Source organism: Arvicanthis niloticus, chromosome 2, assembly GCF_011762505.2.
Source record: "Arvicanthis niloticus isolate mArvNil1 chromosome 2, mArvNil1.pat.X, whole genome shotgun sequence".
NCBI lineage: Eukaryota > Metazoa > Chordata > Mammalia > Rodentia > Muridae > Arvicanthis > Arvicanthis niloticus.
In genome coordinates this window covers 22,151,785-22,173,539 of record NC_047659.1, presented here as the reverse complement: position 1 = coordinate 22,173,539, position 21,755 = coordinate 22,151,785, and the positions used below count along the sequence as shown (strand labels likewise).

Below are 21,755 nucleotides of genomic sequence, written 5' to 3'. Positions count from 1 at the left end.
TTTTGTTGGTTTATTTTTGATTTGGTTTTGTTTTTCCAAGACAGGCTTTTTCTGTGTAATCTTGGCTGTCCTGGAACTCACTCAATAGACCACACTGGCCTCGAACCCACAGAGATCTGCCTGGCCCTTCCTCCCAAGTGCTGGGATTAAAGACCTACCACCCAGCATAATGTTTAATGATAAAGACCTCAAGTTTCTTAACAATAATGTCTCACATAGGTTTAAAGTATTGCTGTATACTGCTCATGTATTTCTTGTTTATTCATTCACTTAGGTTATTCATTTAGGTTATGTTTCATTATCTTATCATGGAAGGCAAGACTTAGTAAGAAAAGACCAGGAAATAAAGAACATTTAACTAGATAGCCCCAAATAAGGCAACCTTTCTACTTTAGAATATCATTAAAGATGAAGGTACAGACAAAAATGAGGCTGACATGGATGTGCCCACTTTCATGTTTGATGCTGGCGTTCCTCATTTCCCTATATGTTTTCTCCTTTGCTCCTGTTCTGTGGTGAGTCTTGCCCAGGCAAAGAAAGACAGACAGAGAAAATCGGGAGGAGAGGAAAAGAGAACGGAAGTTCAAAAGATTAAACTGCAGGGAGAGGTTATCTTGATAGGAGAGTGGAATTTGAAGAATGGAGCAGAAGCAGCTGTTGTGTGTTGGCCATTGAGTGGGGGTGGGGAGGAGGGAATGAGGACAGCCATGGAGACTGTGCCCTTTACAATGTTCAGTGAAGAAAATAAATGACTGCGTTGAGCTGCCTTGAAATTTGTGTTTGGCCTATGACCTGTTGTGTGTTCTTAACAATGTTGCTGTCCTTGAGGGTGATCCCTTTCTAGGAGCCACCACTCTATTTGATGGTCAATGACATGTGTTAAATCATACTAGTCAGACATAAACTAAGGCTCAATTTTATGTCAATAGACACTGGGATATGGTCTTGACCTTTATAAGGAACCAGTGCTGATCTTTGTAGTCCCTTCTCTGGTGCACACACACACACACACATACACAGCCCACTGGCTCTCCCTTCTCTAAGGCTTTGTCACATGATAGGAAAGAGGACTCTTGGACCTTTCATATGATCCATAGAGCCTCAGAGAAGAGGTGCTCTCATGTATATCATCCATATCAAACTCTAGCAAAAGAATGTGGGTCATTTTACCATACTTGAGGTAGGAGAACAATGGCTGGCGTTGTTTCAGATTTGGACCGGGCACTGCATTTGAATGGATGCTTCAAGAACACCCCAGAACTTAGGTAGAGCTGACACTGCCAAGCAAATCTGTTAGTTCTGTTACTTAACACTTTTATCACCATATGGGTATAATTTTAACTTAAATCTGGGTCTCTAATCATCCTTTTAAATGTCTTCCAAAGAATTACACTGCAAGGTAGCTTTGAAATGCAAGTTAGTATATGAGCAAAGAAAACCAAAAAGAGCTGGGGGCAAGGGCTATACAACAAAGTTACAATAATTAAGGCAAATACTCATGGTCGGAGAAAAGATGAGCTGATATTTAAATGTCCTCTCTAGACCCCACAAGAAGAGAAAAGACGCATTGGAAGATAAGCCTGTGTTTTGTTTGTTATTGAGACACACTCAAAAGAATTGCCATTGCATCCAGACAGTACAATTAAAAGACATTAGAAACAGATTGTAGAGTTTACAAGCTAGAGAGGTTGTACACCCACTTCACACACTACGGACTATAATTCAGATGTCAAGTGTCTGTTAAAGACTACTTGTTGATTTCTATACAAAGGCTTTTATCTCCAATGATAAGAATCATTGTAGGGGGGAAATGTCTGAACTTAACAAAACAGAGAATGCCTAGATTCTTTTTACACAATTGTTTCTGCATGTTCATGAGCTCTAGTTACGTAAGTAGTGCCAGGGGAATGATATGCATAACTGTGGATGGCCAAAAGTGACTCGGAAAGTGCTACAGGCTCTGACCATAAGGTTTTTCTCACACTCTGCAGAAAGATACATTTTCAGTACAGACACACAGGGAATCTATTGTAAGAAAATAAACTAGAAATTGGGTTTTGTCATCATATGATTGAACTATTATTGCCAATTCCTCATGGCATGTAATTGTGGCCTTTCTTACTGGCCCCTGTAATGTCTCCTGCCCATGACCTTGCAATATTAGTTGACCAGCAAAGTTGGGGGGTAAGTGCAGAGTAGCAAACCCAAGATTCTACCACAGCAGAAGCTTACTGTGTCTTCTTCAACTTCTGCCCCCTCTGTGAGGCAAGGTGGCCTGAGGAGATGCAATTCTGGGTAGAGAACTGGAAATACCTGAAGTGGTCCTAAACCTAACTTGCTAGACTAGACCAAGTTAGTCTCAGAGCACAGAGCTGCAACCTGCATGTGAGTCAAATACAAATTAATTTTAGCAAATCAAGTTACAGTTTCTCAAGAGAGAGAAATAAATGCCTGTTTTCTAAAGACACTGAATTTGGCGCTGCTTCGAATGCAAAGTTACTCTTTTTTAGTAACTGATTAATTGAGTAGAATTCGTGATTCTCCCGTCAAATGTACTGAAACCAGTGTTGTATCTAACAACTCGTTACATTGTAGAATGGAAGAATTTTAGTAAGTGCAAAAAGTAGCCAATTTATTGGAATTCTGGGAAGAGGTAAGAAAGCATACAAATCTCCAAACCTAGAGTTACAACCTCACCAGAGAGTCAGGAATTGTGTCTCTGGGGAAGTGACGTCAAAGCTGGCATCCAACCCTTGACTAAACAAGTTGGGAGATACTGTATGCCAGGTTCCAAGGAAAAGAAGCAGGGTCTGAACTTCCATTGGGCCAGGCAGTTTGTTGAGACAGATTTGGACATGGAGAGAGAAGACGCAGCAAATGAGGCTCAGAGAAAAGTTCATCTTATGAGTGTGGTAGACTGAACTGTGTCTCCCAAGATTCACATGCTGAACCACCGGCCCTTAGAACCTTGAATTGTGAAATGTAATCCTGCCTGTAAACACTGCAGGAGAAAATAGGCTGGATGCTGGTTATGTTCTCAGAAGTCTAAAGGAATTGTTATCACACTTAGAATACATAATCTTTAAATTTCTGAGGTGGGGGCAACTAGGTAACTGAGGTAGACCTTTCTGCATAGAAGTTCCAATGATAACCACAGATTAGTTCTTCCACATACAGGCAGGGGAAAGTGTTAGAAGGGAAAGCTTGCTTATGTAGATAAGTGCTTCTCAACCTGTGGGTCATGACACCTTTGGGGACCAAAATGACCTCTTCACAGGGGACACATCATGTATTTACATTATGATTCACTACAGTAGCCAAATTGCAGTTATGAAGTAGCAATGGAAATAATTTTACAGTTGGGTGTTGCCACAACAGGAAGAAGGACTGTACTTAAGGGTCCCAACATTAGGAAAGTTGAGAACCACTGATGTAGACCTTAGGACACATTAGAAAATGGCCTGGCCTGAGAATCTATAATCATAGCTTCTCCCTCTACTAAGGTCAGTACCTAAGCTGTGTGGTGCTAAAAATTCCATGTTCCAATGTTTCAGAGTGAGAACGACCTCAGCCTGTGAGAAAACCTCAGCCCTGCCCACATGTGATGTCTGCAGATGAAGAAGACTGGAAAGATGAGCACCCCATTTAAATTACAAGCAAGCAGGAAAACAGATCACCTGGAAAGACAGGAAAGAGATTAGCAGGGCTGGGCCCCGAAGAATTTCAGATTATACAACTATCAGAGCGATATCATATGATATCCGGGTCTAAAATTTATATATATATATATATATATATATATATATATATATATATATATATAGTGAGATGTAGGTCATTGTGAAAAGAAACACTTAGAAAGAGAACCATAAATATAAACTATAACCCTGACATTTAAATATAGTCAGTGATCTTCAATGCATATTAGTAGAGTTTAGAAAGGAATTTCCAACCATACAATGCCAATATCATGAGGATATAAAGACATATCATATACATATATACCTGTATACCTGCATACATGCATATATGCATACATGCATACACATGCACACATAGAACCATGTCTGCCTGCATGCCACTACGTTCCCTACTGTGAGGATAATGAACTAAACCTCCAAAACTGTACGTCAGTCCCAATTAACTGCTTTCTGTTATGAGAGTGCCATGGCCTTGGTGTCTCTTCACAGCAACAGAACACTAAGACACTGGGGAAGACTGTGCCTTTGGGGTTCTTAGTCTGTTTAATAAAAGAATTCAGAAACAGACCTGAAAGGAAGCTCGAGGATAATGTTATTAGGCTTTACTGGAAAAGCAACAGAGGAAGCAAGCTATAAATCTCAGTTACTGCTGGGAGAAGGGACAGAGGAAAGAGACCACCATAGTGTTCACACTGAAGGCTGGGCAAGCAGTTATGTGATGAACACATCAGAGAAACAGTGGGGAAAAGCCCAGAGTGACCAGAAAAGTAGTCTTAGCCTTTGACCAGTACTCAAAAAATAAAAATTCAAAAAACGAAACTTACATGTTTCTGAATCCTAACTCATAAAATCAGGTAGGCTAGTGCCATAGTGATCTGCAAGCCTCTGCACTAAAGGCTTCTGGGAAAGAAAAGTACATTATCTTATTAAGGTCATAATAATCCTTACCATGTCCTTTTGGGTAGCTTAGTGTCCTACTTTTCTATGGCTGTGATATGGCATCATGATCAAGGCAGTTTATAAAAGAGTGAGTATGTCTCGGGTTGCACTTTCAGAGGGTTAGTGCCCATGATCATCATGGTGGGGAGGATTATAGGCAGGCATGGCAGTGGAGCAGTAGCTGAGAGTTCACATCTTTAGACAACAAACACAAGACAGACAGAAAAAGAGAGACACTGGAAATGCCTCTGGTTTCCATGTTGGGCTTTTGAAACCTCAAAACCTATCCCCAGTGACACACCTTCTCTAACAAGGCCACATGTCCTAATCCTGCCCAAACAGGTCACAAACTGGAGACTATGTATTCAAATCTGAGTCCACAGGAGCCATTCTCATTCAAACCACTATATTTAGTTGGCTGGGTCTCCTCGCAGGGCTAGAGACTTAAAACAAAGCCTGAAAACTTTCACCTTTTCTTGGGGCAGTCTGAATTCCCAGGAATGGTGAAGCTGATGTGCCACTGAAGCTACTGTGGCAGGGGAGAGTTATGCTTCTCCAGCAGCATGGCTCTTGGTAGGTAGCTATGACCCTGCACCCATGCAGATGGACACCACGGAATACACTCAGTGGGCTACAGAAAAGTTGAGAGGAGGCTTATGCATTCATGGGGGCTGTTTGTTCCAGGCAAAGTTAGAGAAGTTGTGAGGCATGGATATGGTCTAAATATATTGGACTACTATATGAAAGTATCAACAAATATATGTTAAAAATAATAGATAGATAGATAGATAGATAGATAGATAGATAGATAGATGATGGATGGGTAGATAAATAGATATAGGTAGATGATAGATAGATAGATAGATAGATAGATAGATAGATAGATAGATAGATAGATGATGGATGGGTAGATAAATAGATATAGGTAGATGATAGATTAGATAGATAGATAGATAGATAGATAGATAGATAGATAGATAGATAGATAGACAGACAGACAGACAGACAGACAGATGTGGAGAACAATAGTGGAAGATACCCAACATCAACCTCTGGCCTCCATTTGCACACCCAAGTAGGTCCAAACTCAAAATCAAACAATAGGTCTGGGAAGACAGCTCAGTGAGAAAATACCTGCTACACAAACCTGAATCCTAGCATCCATGTAAAAAGCTGGGTATGGCAGCACCTGCCTCTAATTGTAGTTCTTGGAGGTAGAAAAAGGTGAACTGAATGGGCTCACTGGCTGCTTTAGAAGTGAGCTCTAGAGTCTGTCTCAAAACATGAAGGTGGAACGATGTAGAAAGACGCCTAATATCTAGTCCCTCGTCTCCACACATGCACACATAGGCTCCTAGACTCAACCCCACACTGCCTCACACACAGAACAAGAAAGGAGGAAATGAGAAAAGTGGTAAAAACACAAAACACTAAGAGAGAAGATAAGCGTGGATGTTTGTTCACCTGTAGGCAGTTGGCAAGGGCTTGCTTTCTTATTTACACTAGGGATGCTAGCTACTGTAGAGGTCAAAACCGACTCGGTGCCAGGCCATTTGAAACATAAACCTCCAGATCTTAAAATATAACATTGATATCAAGAATGCGAAGACTGGGGGGGGGGGGACAAACCAAAAGACAGTTTTATCTCCTCCTATTGCATAAGGACCCATCAGCTACTGGGGCAACAGAAGTGGTCAGAGGAAAAACACAGATCTCTGGTTGTTCGTGGTGTCTCTGCCCAACCTTCCTACAGCTAGATGGACGAGAAGCTGTAGGAGCAGAGAGGTCTGTGGTCTTGTAACTTGGAGGAGGCCAGGAGGCTGGCAGCCTCTGATTCTCCTGTGTGTAAATCAGAGAGGTAGCTGGGTGGAGTATTTGGTAGCTGGTCTGCAAGAGTCTCTGTGTCTGCGTGGTTTCTACAGGTCCAAACAGCTGGAAGATAGTTAGTCTAAGAGGCCTCCCACTGAGCACACCAAGGCTAAGTGGGAAGGCTAAGTGTAGACTAAAGAATGAATAGAACACCAGATTGGGTAGTAACAGTTCAGATACCTGTATTAACTGATGCTTGGGTAGGAAGTGCATAGCATCTCAGCCCCTTTATGTCTTTGCAACTTGTCCTGAGCACACTTGTTGAAAGTTTCTTAATGGCTTTTGTAAAGATGGATATAGATGGATGGATGGATGGATGGATGGATGGATGGATGGACGGACACGTGAGTTGGTGAAAACTAGAACAGAAGCCTAACTTTAAAACCCCTGACAAGGGTTTTCCCTGTGGAAACCACCTAGAGACAGGCAAAGCTCCCCATGGGCATCACGCCCAATACTCAGATCTGCAGCTCCTTACTGAGACCAGGTCACAGGATCTCATGCCCTTCCCATCTGCAGCTGAAGTAGGCCCACGGTTTCCAGATGAACAACAGCTTTGCAAAGTTGGGGGAGAAAAAAATGTCACTGGGTGGTGCAGCAAAAGAGAATTATTTCCAAAGTAAAACGTCGTCCAAGCAAGTGTGCTTGTTTACTCAAGAAAAATAAAGAGCACTTGAATCCTTTTATGCCCTGTGTGGAATCTCCTTTTTATGCCGTCCTTTATGGGTTTTATACTTAGAGAGATGTTAGTGGGAGCAAATTTTCGATTCCAAAGTTCTACAAATGCACACTCACACAGCATAACCAATCCACGGTCTTAAGCAGATTTTTTTTTTTTTTTTTTTTTTTTTTTTTTTTTTTTTTTTTTTTTGCTCTGTCTCCGGTTCTTAGAGGAAAATGTTGGTGCAGTGACGTGTCGCAGCTGCTATTAGAGAAGTCCAAGGCAGAAAGTGTGACAGGGCCATCAGCCTCGGCAGTCCCCACATGCAGTGCGATTACGTCGTAATACTGTTTGATGCAATCGTATGTTTGATCAGTTTCAAGAGATGAGTATCACCTCACTTCAAACAATATGGTACAGTCTCATTGTATAGAATTATGGCTGCTGTCAATCAGCATATGGCATAACCCTTAAAGTGCCAGCTTTGGGGAATGTCATAAAAATGATTGCAACACTTGCATTAATTAGTAAGTTTTTTTTTTTCACTAAAATGAAGCAAAACCTGTTAAGACAATTTATGTGCTGTATCTCTTGCTTGTTTTGGTTATTGCAGAAATGTGTATGTCACCCATATGTGTACACGTGCACCTGATTAACCTAATGGTTGTTAGAACAGCCATTCTTATAAACATGAGCCTCTCAGGTGCACAATGGAGTCTGTACAGTCTCTGTGAACTTCCCAAGAACCTACTGCCTTTTGTGCATTTGTCTTTTGATTAAGATGTAGACCTTTAAGGTTTATAGTTTTTACACGTCTAATACTAATTTGGTTTCATTGAGATATGTGAAGTAGTTTTTCATGTTGTCAATGTTATATCCAAAGATACAGCTGTGTTATCTTATATATCATCATATCACACCAATAGCTTATTAAATTTAGAATTTGTGAAAGAATTCATAATCTAACTACAGCCTTCAAGAGAAACTAAGACCTGTGTTTTCTTATTTTTGTGATTCCCGGAAGAAAATGCCCTAGAAGAGGACCATAGGGTCGGCTTGCTAGTTACTGTTTACCCAGTCACCTACAGTAATAAAGAACAGCGATTAAAATGTTGGCTGGAGAGATGGCTCAGTGGTTAAGAGCACTGACTACTCTTAAGGAAGATCTGAGTTCAATTCCCAGCAACCACATGGTGGCTCACAACCATCTGTAATGGGGTCCGATGCCCTCTTCTGAAGACAGTGTCTGAAGTGAAGACAGTGACAGTGCACTCATGCATAAAATAAATAAAAAAAAAATCTTTTAAAAAATGTTAAAAGAATTGGTAATCAAATATTTTTTACTCTGAGAGTCATTGCAACTATTTGATTTTCAAACAAGTATTTAGGCCCCACCCACAACTTGTATTCAAATGCACTGTTGCCATGAAGGGACAGCTACTGGGTAGGGAAGGAGAGTCAGTTTGGTGCCAGACATGTTCCATGGGGGTGGGAAAGTGTCCAGGTGTGACTTACTAAGAATTTATTTACTTAAAGGTTCTTAAGTGATTGAGGGCTTGAAACAGTAATAAAAACGTGAGACAATTTTCCCAATTAGATGAACAACATTTAAATGAATTTTAATTAATTTCAAGTAAATGATAGCTAGGTTAGAGGGAAAATGACTTAGGCGCAGTTGGTGGAGTGTAAATTGGCAGAGCCTGTTGGTAGGGCAATTTAGCAAAATTCTTCAACATTTTAAGTCCACTTCACATCGAGGAATTTATGCCAAAAATATTTCTGAATTTATGTTTAAATGTGTTTACTAAAACAGTTTATGAGAACACAAATTAATGCAACCTAGTACTTGTCAGTAGAATTAAATATATTGTGAAATAAACAAAATGAAGGTGATTATGCCCCGTTAAAGGAAAATGTTTGTGCTGGTAATTGCAATACATCAGCAATTTTTAAATTTCATCATCTACACATACAATACACATACAACACACACACATGCAAACACACACATTTGTACTTGACAACGTCAATTCTCTACATAGAGAAAAGTATATAAGTATATAAGTAAAGCTATCAAGAGCATTAACAACACAAGTCATTAAAGGTTGCTTTCTCTTGTTGAGAAATTATTCTAAGATGTTTGAATATTTTTTTTTTCAGTGAGCATGGTTAATCTAAAAGGCAAGTTGTTACACACCAAATATAAAAACGAGCTTCTGTGAGATAAAGGTTGCTGCATAGGAAAACACTACGTTAGTTACCCAGAATAAGTGTTCTAAACAACTATCCGTGAGATTTGATTTTTTTTACACAGGAGGAAAGAACGAACGAAGAAAGAGGTTTCACCTGATAGTACAGGTCATTGAGAATACACAGCTGAAGGATGGTGGAGATGGCTCCACAGTTAGAACCCTTGCAGAGGACTCAGGTTCAGTTCCCGGCACCTACTCGGTGGCTCACAATCACCTACAACTCCAGTTCCCAGAAATTCGACTGGTTCTTCCAGACTCTGTGGAAACATGAGTACATATGGCACACATAACAGACAATCAGGCAGGCACATGTACACAGGAAATAAATCTTTTTGAGAAGAAGGAAAAGAGGAAACAAAAGATTGCATATGGGCAAAATGCCAGTTTCTCTACCAATATAAAAATTTCAGAGTAATTATCTTCAATAACAACCACAAGGAAAAGGTGTTTGAAGAAGATGTAGTGAAACATGACTTGAACCATGGCATCCTGCCACATATGAGCCTGGAGAAGCCTGGTTTACTGCTGCCTCTCAGAGCGAATCAGAAGCTATGGGTCCAAGCTTGCTCTAAATGGCTGCGCAATGTGTTTCACTATTCTTACTGATCTATTGATCTAAAACACACTTACACCTGTGTGTAACTGCGATGGAAGGTTAAAGAAAAGCAAATCGAGACATTAGATACACAAAGAGTCCCTTCCCCTATACCGAACCATGAATTGACGACTTCAGTTATAAAAGTATATGACGTTTCAAAGAACAGATTGGTATTAATTATAAAAAAAAATACTTTATTGTGTTTTTGGTATCTTACTAATGATGGGGCAATTAGCAGTTTGACACCACAAAAAGCAGTTAACCCCATCAAGCTGAATTTTAACTCATTTTCAAAACATTTTTTTTTAGGAGTGTGTCTGGATAACATTGATTCTTTTCTTGAAAAATAAATTTATGTTTTGTTTCAAAATCATATCTGAACGGAAAAAAACTCAGTCTGGCATATGTAACAAAAAATGAAAGTAATCTAGGTGGGCGGGGTGGCATGATGTTCGTAGTCCGGCTCACAGTAATGCAACTGGATTGCCCTTTAAATTAAGTGAATTTGTATGTCCACTTTCTCTTAATGGAATCAGTTTCCATATACTCTTTGTTTGCACTGTTATCCGCTTCAGTCTGAGGGTGCTTTGTATTAACTTTTTTAAAGTTACATTACAAAGAGGTTTTAAGATTTCCCAACAGGCTTTTATTTAACCAGAGCTTTTGATCTCAAACCTGCTGGGGCCTAGTGAAATCCTCCCCAATTCTCCAGTAACTCTTCACTATTGGAATTTGAAAAGACCCACCTGAAGGATTTAACTCCCTCTAAGGTTCCAGCTGCCCTTCAGCTCGATCCTCTATTCAAGCTGACTGTGAGGGTTCTGGCAAACCCCTTTGTGATCTCTAAGCAGCCTAAGGTGTCCTTTGCTGTTTTATTCCCAAGGAAATAAAAACCAGGAGGACACAGACCTATATACCTCATGTCCTACCATCTTCACTTGAAGAGGACCGCAGGGGGTCTGCTTAACAACCTTTTCTACCAAAATACCTTTTGGACGTGGGAACTCCATAAAAGAACTTTCATTGCATCCATTACCCTACTGCGGTGCATAACAAATTAGATTTAAAAGGCTACCTCTTTCCCTTCCAGCCGGTTCCATCATTTCCTTAAAATTTCAATTTAGTGTCTAGCGACAGAATCTGCTAGCATGTACTTTAAAATCCTATAACGTCAATCATTCTAACAGAACATCAGTTCCAAAGACCTAGATTTATGTTATTATAGACAAATCACACTTCAAAAGATCAAGTAGAGGAAGAAATAGAAGAACGACGCCCAGTGGATGCAGATGTAAAACGATAGGCAGCAGACGCCAGGTGGGGATAACTTCAAAATCAAAGTTTGAGTTAATTTTGTTTATCCCACAATCCCCATTCTTAGAGAGTTGGAAGTTGTATTTGAAATGTATCCACTCTGTACATGAACCTGTTTAAGAAAGTGTAAATTAATTCCAAGAGAACTCTTGATCGTGGCGTTTTAAACATTTTGTTTATTTAGAAGCTTCACTGTGCAGAGACTTTAGGACATGGAAACAACAGGAAAGAGAGCTCTCAAAGCTTTGCAAAGAACATGATTTTGCCGACTTCGAGGGAAGAGCAGGTTTAAAATCTTTACCTTGATTTCCTATTAATATTATTTAAAAACCTCTTCACTATTGGAGAAATGTTGATAAGCACATATTGACTGCACGGATGACATCGCCCTGATGTTCAAGCATCAACTTAACCTTAACCTCTCATGAGATGACTGGGAAGAAGTCTCCCTCGAGGGGCCGTGTATGTTGTTCTATACTCATGGCTTCTCCAGGGTACACTGTACATACAGTCTCTATCACTGAAAGGGGCTCTTGGCACAGAACGGCTTTGCCCCTTGGGCTCTTGTGTAACTATAGAAAATGAGTCTTGACCAATTGGGATGTTTTTTACTTTGGACGAATGGAAAACTACTGCCAAGTCTGTAGAGCATGGGACGGTGACTCATTACCTTGCTTTATTTGTCATTTCAAGCATTTGGTACACATCAAGTGTTTGTTTATTTTTGTTCTTTTTTTCTCTTTCTGACTAGCTGCCTGGCCTGACTTCTGTATTTAACAATAATTGAGGAGATAAAGGTAAGATGCTATGAATTTTTCTCAAAAAAAAAAAAAAAAGTTCTTGAAGACCTTGTAAGCCACAAGAATGGTATGAGAATTAAAAATGTTTCCTGATGTTTGTGGGTGTTACAGATATTCTTCAGATATACTCTTTACACAATTGTATTGCAAAAAGATTCACTTTTATGTATAGACAAAATGCTCCTCAAGTATTTGTCATAATCCATAGTTGACTCTCATTGTTTTTATTCATAATGTAAATACCTAAGACTGTATTTGGCATTTTTTTAAAAGTACATATAACATTGGACAAACAACAACAAAAAAGTACTCCCAAGAGCTAGAGAGATGGCTCAGTGGTTAAAAGCACTGACTATCCTTCTAGAAGACTGGGATTAATTCCCAGCACACAGTTGGCAACTCACAACTGTCTAGAACTCCAGTTCCAGGGAATGGGGTGTCCTCTTCCTTAGACACCAGCATGCATATGATGTACATACCTAGATACAGGCAAAACACTCACACATATTAAATAAATAAATAAATAAATGATAAAAAGAAAAAAGTATACTCCCCAAATGGAGTCTAAAGGCTCTGGAAATACTGAAATGTTACTAGTTTGGTTAGGCTAAACCGGTAATCAGTGAGCTATGAGGATCTTCCTGACTGTCCCCCAGTGCTGGGGTTGCAGACATATATAATCCTACCTTTTTATGCATATGCTGATGGCTTGAATTCCATTCTTCATGTTTGCAGAGCAAATGCCCATATTCAGTGAGCCATCTCCTCAGAGCCTCGGTGAATTATTTTATCAATACATACAACAGTATGCTCATGTTTTCAAGTGCTGACAGTCAGCTGACCATCACGTGACATTACACAAAACTTTCATAGTATAGATTTTTTTTTTTTTTTTGCACTGAATTATGTGTGTGTGTGGCTGGTTCATGACAATGAAAACCAAAATCCTGAAGGCTTTTTTCTTAAACAACAGATTTTGTAAGTGACTGGGTTTTAAATATTGGAAAAAAAAAAAAAACGATAATCTTCTAGACATATGTCATTCCATGTTTTCTGTCTTAGGACATAAAGATTTATTCTTTGCAAATTATTTTCAGAAGGGAATTCTTACAACCTTTCTAATACACAACTCTGTATTGTATTTTCATTTACAAACACTGTATTCAAGGCTACCAGCGTTCTCAATGACACGTCATAATCTATGGTCTCAAAACTCAGTTTGGACTGGCTCTACAGCCCTACTGCTTGCATTTCAGCACTGAAAACTTAAAAAAAAAATTAAGATTAAAAAAAATCCTACTCCAAAGGTTTGGTTATGGCTATTGAATTATTTTAAAAGGTTATAGAGGACATTCTCTGTAATCAAGGATAAATAAAAAAATAAATAAATAAAAAATGGCGCCTAAGGGAGGGCGTACGGCAGCCAAACAGAAAACTTGACCCAACACCAAGCTCACTGTGAGACTCAACAGCTGCCACAGCAACCAATGAGACTAGACTAGAAGAGAGGCAGCCAGGAAGTCAGGTGCTGAGGCTGGAAAGAATCCCTTTCGCAGCCACTGGCAGTGGGCCCTTCAGCTGCTGAACAACCGTGGTACAGGCCCAGAGGTGTTGGATCTGATTTTGGACCCCAGCAGGGGAGTGAAGTACAACCAATATTGTCAGCAGCAAGACTGTCAAGTTAGCACAGATAATATATTCATGGAAGAGATATTGCTCTGCTGTGAGGATTCTAGAAGGAACTCGGGCCAAGGGAACGCACTGAGCAGCCCCGCAAGCAAAAACTACCCCTCATCGGAACTGAGAACGAAGGCTCCACTGGCCTCTGGCCTTTCCACTCTTGCAGGAAGTAGGTCTTGTTAAGTGGGGTCTCGAAAGTATGAGCAGAGGCTCAAGTACCTGCGTAAGGGCAAAGTACAGTCAGGAAGGATGGCATATGCAGATTTCAAAAGAAAAGGGGGTTTGAATTTGGCATGAGTAACAGAGAGCTGTCATGTTCCTTTCCTTCAGTAGAGAAAGCAAGTGACCCAAAATAGGAAATAAATGACCCTTGCTGTGATTAGCAACTCATTGTGTTGGCTTCATGTCAAGAATGCTGTCAACAAACTAATAATAAATACTCACTGACCACCTCTCCAGACCAAAGCGAAGAAGCAGAGAACACATCTGTGTGACAGGTCTCGGATGACTGGCACGTTTGCAGCTCGGGGGCCTGGGGCTTTTTGGAGGGTGTTGTCTGACTACTGCAGCTTTTCTCCAGCGTTGAGTGGTGGGGTGAGAATTCTGAATTTTGAGCTCTCTGTGCAGACAGATATCCCGGCTAGCTGATTGTCTGCTGTGTGGCCTCCAGACTGATAACATTATAACCATCACTGTGCCGCAGAGACTTGGTAGGACCCACCCAGGAAAATCTCCCCAGTTGACAAAACATACCAGTTCTCTACCCTGAGCACAATATGCTTTCAGGAAATGCTTGTTAAGTTTAATAGCAGCCACTAGGAATTGAGATAATTCAGGAGGTTTGAAACACAGTAAATGCTACCATTTAGTCACTTATTGAAGACTATTTCTCTTAATTATTTTTATTTTTTGACTTTATTGGGGGATGATTAAGAAATGACAATTTTGTGTATTTTACTGTATAGAATGCAATGTGTGAACATTTGTATATTGTAAATGGATTATTATAATTAAGCTGATTAACATACCACTGCTTCACAGTGTTACCTGTTTCATTTCCTGTGGTAAGGGCTGTTAAGGTTTTCTCTTAGCACATGCTATGTATTATTACTAAGTATATCCACCACACTGCCCATTAGGTCTCTAGTAATTTAGTTTTTGTGGATTTTGTTTGCTTGCTTGTTTCTGTTTCTTGAGGCAGGGCTGCCTAAAATCAAGACTAGGCTGGAACTAGCTATGAAGCACAGGATGACCTGGACCTTCTGAACCATGTGTTTCCTGTTCCCAAATGCTGTGCTGAGGACTGAACCCAGGGCTTCACACATGCGAGGCCAACATTCTGCCAATTGAGCTGCATCCCCAGGGTACAAAAGATTTGTACCTTTTCATCCACTTCTTCCCTCTGCCTTCAGGTTTTACCTTGTAGTCGGGGGTATAGAAGTTGTTAAAAAAAAATATGATGTGTAGATTAATACCCATATAACTAAAGCTTCATGCTACACACATGCGCAGAGAGAAGCATCTGGTGTGGCCACAGGTTAACTGACCAACATGTTCTTGATGAGGTCAATGAGTGTGACTCATTCCAATATTGTCGTCTGCACACAGTGCGAATTAACCTCAGATGTAAACTGTTTCGTGAACTTTTCATTAGAGCCTTAAGTAGATGTTTTGTGTCTTACTGATAGGAAGACCCAGGCTAACATTGTGAAAAACATTGTATGAGTTTAGTAGAGACACCAGCGAGGTTTGGCCTCGAGGGGCACTCTCTCGGGACTCCAGGGAAGGATACACACCAATGAGAAAGAGCAGGAGCCTGCCAGACATAAAGCTAAAGTTCTGCAGCCCTGTTGGGCAAAAATCATAGCTGAGTTGACAACTAGGTATTGTTAGCATAAGAGTGTCTCTTTAGCTAAACACTAAGCTAGGGGGAGCCGGAAGAAGAGGAGGAGAAGGAAGGAATTTAGGAGCCAGAGAGGTCAAGAACACCACAAGAACATGACCCACAGAATCAGCTAAGCAGGGCCAATAAGGCTCACTGAGTTAGGCCCTCTCTATTTACTTTAAGGTTGCATAGCTTGATGCTCTTCTGAAACCCCTAACAATGGGAGTGGGGAGTGTCTTCGACTCCTTTTTCTATGCTTGAGACCCTTTTCTTTCTAATGGGTCACCTCTGGCCTCTCTATGAGGGTATGTGCCTAGTCTTACTGTAATTTTTTATGCCTGTCCTGAGAAGCCTGGAACCAAGGAGGAGTGGATCCAGAGGAGAGGTAGGGAGGGGGACTGGGACTAGGAGGAGTGGAGTTAGTGGAAATTGCAGTCAGGATGTAGTGTATGCAAAGAACGAAAATTTAAAAACCAGAGAGTCACTGGGGGAGACCTAGTTATCTTTCTGTTTCTCCAGAAGTTAGTGCTTCTCTTCTGTGTGGATGACTCCTCATTCTTGCTACCTCCTTGCTTCCTAAAGGTTTTCCCACCATCTCGCACCTGCTTGACTTGGAAGGAGCCACATTTCCAGTTCTGAGTGCTCTCAAGGAAGGGAAGGAGTGACTTGAAATCAAATCGGTGAATGAATGGATAATTTTGTCCAGCAACTCTCCCAGCCTAGGATACATACATTTTTTTGTTAAATCAGGTGTAGATGTTATTTGAAGGGGTTGAGAGTAGTATTAGTTTGCTGTTTTGTTTTTTTCTTGTTATCTTACGGTGTAGCCCTGGCCAGGCTAAGAATTCTCATTGTAGACCAGGATGGCCTCAGACTTGACGGAGATCCACTTACCTCTGCTTCTTAAGGGTTGAAACTAAAGGTGTATACTACCATACCCAGCTGTTTGTTTTTGATAGGAAGATAAACCTCTGAATAAAGCACATTACTTTTGGTAATTCAGGTTAGGTCTCATCCAATCAGTGGACGGCATTAAAAGACCAAGTCCATGGATAAAGTAAGAATTTAGGGCTGAGACCATCTTTAGGTTTGATAAGTGAAACTAAGTTTTCCCCGATTCTCTAATAAGTGGTGTGCCTGTTTAACTGATTTTAGATTACTTGCATTGATAATCTCTGTCTCTCTGTCTCTCTGTCTCTCTGTCTCTCTCTCTCTCTGTCTCTCTCTCTCTCTCTCTCTCTCTCTCTCTCTCTCTCTCTTTCTCTCTCTCTCTCTCTGCCCCCTCTTTCATTCTTCTGTCCCCATGAAGAAAACCTCACTAATAGACCAGGGCACTGGGTACAGGCACACAGCAACGGTTGATAAACAGACTGTATTTGATTATATTCCTTGTACTAATGGAAGGCAGTAAAAATGGAAAGTAAGCAGTTGATTTAAGAAATGAGTGACAAGACTAAGAATACCTTAAATAAATAAACATGAGATTGTTCTCGGTTGGCACGTGGAGGATCAGACAGTCAGTCACAGACAACATTCCATTTTATCATTCTATTTAGAGCAAGCACTTCTAATGAGCAGGATGGCTTAGCTAAAACTCAGCGAGCAGCGGGGTAGGAAGGTAGTTTTATTTAGCACCTAGTAGATGATGGGGCTCTCACGTGCTCGCTTCCACTTAATTACCACAATATCTTGCCTTGTTGAACCCTGAGCTTTAGAATCATGTCTGTGGATGAGGGGCTTTTTTCTTGACCATGAACACCCCATCACTGTTTATTTGCTTGACTGGACTGAGCTTGCCCTCCCTCTGGACTTGTATGTCTACGTCACTCTTGGTGTACACAACTGTCCTTGTCCCCTGCTTCCTTGCCTTTTAAGCTCTGTCCTGAATACTCTCTTGAGGAAGACATTTAGCTCTCAGCCCAGCCCATCCATCCCAGCTTGCTCTGACTCTCTAGGCTCCCAGCACGTGTTTGCTTTAGAATGCATGTGATTATGGGGTTAGGGACAGTTAACCCTTTAGTGCAGTCTTCTGCACTAAGCTTTAAGGTACACAAGGACAAGAACTGTGGAGTTCTTGCCCTCCACAACACGAAAGTGACTAAAACATACCTAACACATCGATTTCAATACATTTGAAACCAAGTCTTTCTGGGGCTAAAGTCTCCCAGATGCATCTCACCTCCTTGAGTTCTTTTCAAGAAAAGTTCCATATTTCTCACTTTTGGAACTATGTGGGAAAGCATCTTTCCCCCATCCCTTTCCCCAGACTCTGCCTCAATTCAAATGCTACTTATAAAGAAATTGATTTTAAAAGCAATACCTGTGTTATTTTGACATCTAAGAAACTTACCTTTCCAGGTACAAACACTTCAGATGAAAGCAGCTTTCATCTTCTTGTTTAGCCTAGGCAGCCGAGTTTTGGAGTACATATATAAAACTTTTCTCAGTTAAGAATAAAAATTGGTTTATTTATTATTTTTTTTCTTGTGTGTATGTTCCTGACCATCTGTATGTGTGCTGTGTGCATGTAGGGGCCTGAGGAGTCTAAAGAGGGTGTTCAAATCCCTGAAACTGGAGTTATGGGAAATTATAAGCTGCCCTATGTGGGTGCGGGATTCAAACCTGGTTCCTCTGCAAGAGTAGTAAGTGCTCTTAGTTGACCCATCTCTTCCCACCCTTTGTCTTGTTTAACTATTAAAGCATTTATTTATTTAACTATTAAATACACACACATACACACACATATATATGTATATGAACAATCAAATATATATATATATATATACAGATCTACAGAATTGTTCTTAAAGATCTAAGAAACTAGTGTTGGTTGAACCTGTGTTTTTAAGGCATTCCAGCTAAATGCATCAAAACTCTAATAATGTATAGTTACTGATTTTTGAATGTCATGCGTCTATTACATCATATTGAAAACAAAATGTTCTGACTACCTATAAACAGACTACATCTCTATGGCTTTTTTTTTTTTTTTCTTCCTTAAGTCTACTGAACTGTTGGCTCTCTAGCAGAAAGTACAAACTAAAAGTCAGAGTGACAAAAAAATATAAATAAATAAAAAAATAAAAAGGCCTCCTCGCACCTTCTACTCACCTGCCCATTTGCTAGCACATTCCTCTGATCTTGATCTTGGGATGTTTAAGTTGCTTCACCATGCCAAAGTATCTGTTTCAAACTCAGCAATCAAGCACAGTGTTCAGCTATTCATAGCTTAGCTTCAAATTCATACAGTCAGTGTCTTGGTACTCCAGTATAGACCCTAAAACATGTATAGTACAATACATTCCATTTTGTAAGTACAGGTGGGGTTCAAAATCTGACTTTACTTTCTAAACATACTTCAGTTTGTCTGTTGGGTGATTGCTGATGCTAACTCTGACTTCTGTATACACAATTTACACATCAATGGGTAACTCTTTATCTGTAAATCTGGGTTTTACAGAAAAGATGGAAATGTGAGTTAATCAAAAAGTTTCTTCATCTTTAACAAGTATTAGAGGTAAGTGTCAACTGCCAGCCATTCAACATTGCCAGGACAGATGTCACTACAACAGTCTCTCCTTAACCATATTTCCTCTCAGATGAAAGACAGTTACTACCCCTCTAGACATGAAAAAGTCAGAAAGCATCTATATTTGTCTTCCAACTATGTTTCAATGAATAGAATTGTCTCAAGTGGTTATTTTCAGCATCAAGAAAGCCAGGACACTGTTAAAATGGTTGTATTGCCAACATAAATTCTTTTGTATGGAGGCAAAGAAAGAACGGGTGTCAGAGGCTCCCTAGTGTTTTCTCCATGGACTCTTTTCAGTCAATGGCCATCACAGTGGTCCAGATATGCAGATGTAGGCTTACATCTGTCATGTCTGCTGAATGCTGGAACTAAAAGTGTTCCCACCGTACCCAGCTAAAGTGTACAAGGAAATTTGTTTTTTAATTTCTATTTTGTTGTTGTTGTATTGTTGTTATTTTGTTTTTTTCTTACAAAGAAAAGAAAAAGAAGCTAAGGATTAAACTCCTTTGGCCACACCTTGTGAGACAGTACCATGTGCATTTGTGCTGCCTAAGGTCCTAGAAAATATCAAAGAAATAATTTTTTAAAAAAGCATAAAAGTGGCCTGGAGAGATGGCTCAGTGGTTAAGAGCACTGACTGCTCTTCTAGAGGTCCTGAGTTCAATTCCCAGGAACCACATGGTGGTTCATGACCATGTAATTGGATCCAATGCCCTCTTCTGGTGTGTCTGAACACAGCCACAGTGTACTCATATACATAAAATAAATAAGCCTTAAAAAAAAAAGCATAAAAGCATTACCTGGTTATGAGTGCTGACAGCACCAAAGTGACAAGCTATCTAAATGAGAAATTCTTTTTAAGGAAGACTGAGGATACTCGACAGGGGACCTATGATACATACTATAATGTGATAAAGCACACTATCAATATGTAGAATGATAAAAGAAGCAAAAGACAAAATTGCTATATAGTGAAAGAACAAAATATTAATGATAAGGAAAGCTAGACCTGAAAAATAAAACTTACAGAAAAAAGAAATCCAATGATTCAAATACAAGTCCTGACCTGATAGCTAACCAATAGATAAAGAATTGTAACTGAAAGATACGCCTAAATAAAGTACCACCAGTTAACACAGAGCAAAGACCAAACATGATGTTTTTATGGATGCTCAGAGAGAAGAAAGAATGACTCCAGAAAAGACATTGATCTATGGACGGGTAATAGAGGTGTGAGATGAATGAAAACAAATCTACATTTAGAAATATCATATTAAAAAGAAATAATTCAAAAGCAACATGCATATATATATATATATATATATATATATATATATATATTATGGGTTAGGAAGAGAGCTCCATACAGTGCTTGCCAAGCAAGCTTGGAGATCTGATTTGGATCCTCAGCATTGAGGTCAAGAGCCAAGCACAATAGCATGCATACACTTGTGGTCCTAGGGGCAGGACAGAGTGAATGGACAAACTCATGGAACTTGCTGGCCTGCCAGCCCTGCTGGATCAGTTACTTCTGAGAGAGAGAGAATCTGTCTCAAAAAGTAAAGTGGGAACCAATCAATGTGCAGAAAATAAGAATGTTCTGCTCCGGATGAGAGATCTGCACCACACCTCTTCCTGTAAGGCTCAGGGGTCATCTTTGAAGTGGGTGTGTATGGAAAGATGATAACAGACAGAAGGAGCAGACCTCAAAGTCAAGAAGTATTTGTCAGACACTGCAGTGCATTCACACACGTGCTATCACAGCAGCCAAGACAGCAAGTGCATGGTCAAGCCAACCAGAATCCCATCATAGATGAAGTGCTATAGAGTACCCCCACACCCAACATCGAGGAGCCAGTAGAAAGGGATGGCTGCTTGGGGAGGAACAGTTAATATTCTTCAAGGATGAGACTCCAAGAGGCCACCCATGTACATGTAAGAAACACTGAAGAGACAGAGATGAGAGAGAGAGAGAGAGAGAGAGAGAGAGAGAGAGAGAGAGAGAGAGGAGAGGGAGAGGCGAAGAGTCAGAGATAAAGACAGAGACAGACAGAGACACAGAAAGAGACAGAGACAGAGAGCAAGAAAGTGGGGGAGAGAATGAGAGAGTGAGAAAGCAAAAGAGAAAGAAAGAGAGGTAGAGGGGGAGAGAAAAGGGGAGAGAAAGAGTCAGAGATAGAGACAGAGACAGAAAGGAAGTGTGGAAGAGAGAGAGAAAGGAAGAGGGAGAGATGGGGAGAGAGGGAGTCAGAAATAGAGACAGACAAACGTACACAGACACACTCACACACAGAGAGAAAGAAAGTGGGGGAGAGAGGAAGACAGAGGAGAGAGAAAGAAGACACATAGGGAAGACAGAGGAGAGAGAAAGAAGACACATAGAATTAGGCAGGGAAGTGATGGGAAGGGAAGGACAGGGAAAGAATTGGAGTGGAGGGTTATGTGTTTGGTATGTGTTTGTACACTGAAGGTAACTGGAAGAAAAACTCAAATTATCTTAACCACAGTAATTATACTGGGCTAC

At 40.2% G+C, this 21,755-nt stretch overlaps 1 long non-coding RNA gene across 1 annotated transcript in view; it reads left to right on the top strand.

The window, feature by feature from the left end:
* The window catches only part of LOC143441298 (uncharacterized), a 48,480-nt gene that overhangs the window by 8,736 nt on the left and 17,989 nt on the right, over positions 1–21,755 (top strand). The window contains exon 2 of the long non-coding RNA XR_013108570.1: positions 12,086–12,131. This is a non-coding gene — a long non-coding RNA (uncharacterized LOC143441298). The remainder of the gene's footprint in view (positions 1–12,085; positions 12,132–21,755) is intronic.